Here is a 4528-nt window from a genome sequence, read left to right as displayed (position 1 = left end):
CCTGCAGCTGCTGGCGCTCCTTGGCCGTGCGGGCCGCATAGGCCTTGAGCAGCAGGGAGCGGCGCTGGGTGTCGCGGATCCACTCCTAGGCCACCTCTAGGGAGACCTCTGCGGGGTGTGAGGAGAAAGAGCGTCAGGGAAATCTCACCCCGAGCCCCAGATGCTAACCGCTAGGTCCCACTCCCCTCCCAGAGCTGGGGATAGAACCCAGGAGTCCTGGCTCCCAGCCTCTCCCCCTCCCCTGCTCCGCTCCCAGAGTAGGAGACAGAACCCAGAAATCCTGAGGTGATGGGTGTGAACCCCACAGGTGATTTCTGGGGAGGGAGCATGGGGGGGAAAAGCAGCAGCCCCATGGGCCACGGGAACCTTGCGGCTAGGGAAGAGACCACGTGGGGAGATGGTGCCCCCAAGGAGGGGGGGGAAATGGATCTGGGCTGCAGGGGGGCGATCCCACTGTGTGTTGGGGGAGAACAGATGGGAGGACTGGGGTGGACTTTGTGCCCCCTACCCCCAGAGCGATGGGCTGGGGTATAGCGCGCTGGGGGCGCAGACTATGCTGGCCCCCCAGATCCTTGGGGCTCCCCCCTTACCGTCAGCCATGACCTCGCGCTGGGCCATCTCCATCTGCAGGCCCAACTGCACCACTCCTGCTCCGGTTCTGACCCGCTGGGCTTTCCCTGTAGGGCGGGGGAGACACCAACTGGGGGTGGGGCTTCTCCTGGACAGCCCCGCCTCTGAGTGTGCCCCCCATCCACCCACTGCTATAGACCCAGGCATCCTGCTCACCCCACGGCAGGGCCCCTGTTCCACCCCACAGCACCCTGATCCCCTTCCCCGCCCCTCCAAATCCAGATTACTATCCCCTACTCACTGCCCCCACCCACCACACCGCACAGCATCACCCAATCCCACCCACAACACTTGTCCCGTCCCACCAACAGCCCTCACCCACACGCCCCTATCCACACCTGCCCCATGCCCCATTCAACCAGCAGTCTCCACCGGCCCCCTCACCTCTGCCTCCTCCAGATGCTGGTACCTGAGGCAAGGCCTGAGTAAAGGAGACTGAACGTGGAGAGGGACAGAGGCCTGGATGGACAGACAGACGTCAGGGAGAGGTCGGAGCCAACAGGCTGGGGGGGGTCCAAGGCCAAGAGACAGACGCCAGCCAAGGGTCAGGAAGGAAATTAAACCTTCTCCCCCCCAGGGGTTGGATGGGCCCAGGGGCTTGATCTAGGGGGCAGGGACAGGGTGGGACACTGGGCTGGATGGGCCCCTTGGTGAGAAAGTTGCCCATAGTAACAAGTCCCCAAGGCGGAGGGGGATGAGGAAAGGATACCACAGCAAGTTCCCTCGGATCGTCTTCACATTCCTGTGAGGAAAGAGAGAGGGGTGAATCTACTGCAGAAACAGCAATGGCTCTGGGAGGGGAGTGGGGTCCAGTGGTTAGAGCAGGGGGGACCGGGAGCCAGGACTCCTGGGTTCTACCCCTGGCTCTAGGAGGAGACTTGAAAAGCAGAAGGCCCCATGTCCCATTCCCGGCCTCCCTGAGCCAGCCAGTCCCCCACGGATGGGAGCCAGCGGCCCTTTGAGGGGAAAGGCCCCACGCCCCATTCCTCTCACTTCACCCGGCACGTGCACCACCAGAGGTATCTCCAGATCTCCGCACACTGGCCTGAGCACATCCTGGGGATACAGAGCGACAGCGTCAGACAAGGGGGACACGACTGGAAACCTCTACAAGGAGCATGGGAGGCCCTCGCTCCAGGGCTGTATATCCCCCCCGCCCCTTTTCCTTCCCTCCCCCCTCCAGGCCTGGCTCATCCGGGTAACCTCACAGGGCTCGGGGGTAACATCTCCGGGGCTGGCAGGCCCTTTTCTGGGGGAGAGCGGGGGGGGGCGCTCTGGCCCCACAGCTGGGACATAATGAATGGGGCCAGATGGGGTGGGGGCCATAGGGCAGGGGGGTTGGCAGAGAGGTCCCGGGGGGGGGTATGATAGGCGGGGGGGGCTGGGGCAGGAAGGGAGGGAGGTACCAAGGAGAGGGGGCAAGGGGGGTCCGAGGAAGGAGCGAGGCCGCCTCCCAAAGCGGGGACCCCGAGGGAGCAGGGAGGGGGGCCGGGGGAGGGAGCCGCAGGAGCCCGGGGCGGACAAGGAGGGAAACGGGAACCCGGGGAACAGGAGCCGGGGGAAGTCCCGGGGAGCGGGGGGAGGAGCCGGGGGGATCCCGCGCTGGGGGGCCCGGGGCTCTCACCGGCGGAAGGCCCCGTCGGGGGGCACCTTCGCGGGGGGCAGCCCCATCTCCTGGGCCGCCCAGAGCTTCAGCTCCAGCGCGGGTCCGCCCCGCTCCATGCCGCGACCCGAACAGCCGGGCGCGCCAGCCGCTGCCGCAAAGCCCGATGGGAGCCGCGGGGCCTGCCGGGAGCTGTAGTTCGGGGAGGCGGGGCCCATAGTTCTGTGGGGGCGTGGTTCGCCGGGAGCTGTAGTCTGGGGGAGGGGCCGCCGGGAGCTGTAGTTCGGGGGGGCGGGGCCTGCTGGGAACTGCAATTTGCATTTTCCCCATTCACGTGGGTCACACCATAGGCCCCGTGGTGGCCCCTACGCAATTTGTAACAGTGCCACCTGGAAACAAAAATAAGGCGCAGCGCATGTGCCCTGGAGACTGAATTCCCTCTGGGGTTTTTGCTGAGCCATTCTGTACCCCAGGGGTTCCCAAACTGGGGGTCGTGAGGTTATTACATGGGGGGGTCACAAGCTGTCACCTCCAGCATTTATAATAGTATTAAACATAAAAAAGGTGATTTTAATTTCTAAGTGGGGTCGCACTCAAAGGCTTGCTGTGTAAAAGGAGTCACCAATACAAAAGTTTGAGAACCACTGCTGTACCCCATGCTCATGGCCTCCCTGCTAATGCCCACCTCCCCTCTAGTTCAGCCAGCCCTGGTGTCAATTTTGTGCCTCAGACACGTTTGCTAGGAACAGGTCTGAGATGCTCACAGCTCACTCCACCCAGCCGCCTATCAGGGAAAAGCCCCTACCCCCCTACCCCGATCTAACCATTAGACCCCACACCTCTCTCCAAGCCAGGCATAGAACCCAGGAGTCCTGACTACCAGTCCCCCCGCTCTAACCCATTGGACCTGCACTCATCCCAAAGCCAGAGATAGAACAAAAAAGTCCTCACTGCCAGTCCCCCTGCTCTAACCACAAGACCCAACTCCCCTCCCAGAACAAGGGAGAGAACCCAGGAGTCCTGGTTTCCAGCTCCCCGCTCTAACCTGTAGACCCCGCTGTGACGTTCCCCTCTGCTGTTATCTGGACTGGTGATCTGCTAGGTCACTCCAATCCTTGACTCTGGGAGCCAGCCTTACCCCGCTCTGCTGTGAGAACCCCCACTCCTGGGCTGTTCATGCACAGCCTCTGGCATGTATGCTGCTCCTTGGATTGTGCAACCGAATGACACTAGCCAATATCTCCGGTCCCAGACACAACCCTAGGAACCTCCATCTTGCAGTGTCCAGTTATGCCCACTGGACACTGCAAACTTATATGAGTTCGTCAATTTAACAAAGAAATTGATATGTCCCAGGCTTGTTATCCCAAAGGGAGTCTCTGACACGCTTCAGACCAAATGCAGTGCTCCAGGTAAAGTAAACAAACAGATTTATTAACTGTGAAAGGTCGATTTTAAGTGATTATAAGTCAAAGCACAACAAGTCAGATTTGGTCAAATGAAATAAAAGCAAAACGCATTCTAAGAGATCTTAACACTTTCAATGTCCTTACAAACTTAAATGCTTCTCACCACAGGCTGGCTGATTGCTCTTCAGCCAGACTCTCCCCTTTGATCAGCGCTTCAGTCGCTTGATGTAGTGTCTGTAGATGTAGGTGGAAGAGAGGAAGAGCATGGCAAAGGTCTCTCCCTTTTATCATGTTCTTTCTTCTCTCTTGGCTTTGCCCCCCCCTTCAGAGTCAGGTGAGCATTACCTCATCGCAGTCCCAAACAGGCCTAAGGAAAGGGGGTGACTCACTCAAGAGCCCATCAGATCCTTTTGTTGCTGCCTAGGCCAGCGTCCTTTGTTCCTGTGAGGCTGGGCTGAGTTTGTCCCATACCTGCCCTGATGAGGTGTGAACTGCCCCTGCTCTTGGAGAGTTTTTTCCTGGGCTTATTTTAAGCCATGAGGATACATCAGGCTCATAACTACATACATGAAATTATAACATAACTTTACTATAACATTACTGTAACAACAATGCTCAGTGCATCATGAGCCTTCCCAAGACACCCGACATGACAAACTTTGCATTAGATACCACACAATCATTTTACAAGGATGAACATGGGGTGCTGGATGTTCCCCCGAGGTTACAGAGCGTCACACCCGCTCCCCTCCCAGAGCTGGATAAAGAACCCAGGAGGCCGGCTTTCGCCACTAGTCTTTGTGCAGCAGGACTTCAGGAAATCGGGGAGGGGTCAGAGAAGAGCAATAGGAACTATCCGAAGGCTGGAAAACCTGCCCAAGAGCCA

The sequence above is a fragment of the Terrapene carolina genome, unplaced genomic scaffold (genome assembly GCF_002925995.2).
Source record: "Terrapene carolina triunguis isolate 2854851 unplaced genomic scaffold, T_m_triunguis-2.0 Scaffold461, whole genome shotgun sequence".
In the NCBI taxonomy this organism is placed as follows: domain Eukaryota; kingdom Metazoa; phylum Chordata; order Testudines; family Emydidae; genus Terrapene; species Terrapene triunguis.
The sequence above is the reverse complement of the archived record's forward strand: the minus strand, read 5'-3'. Positions refer to the sequence as shown.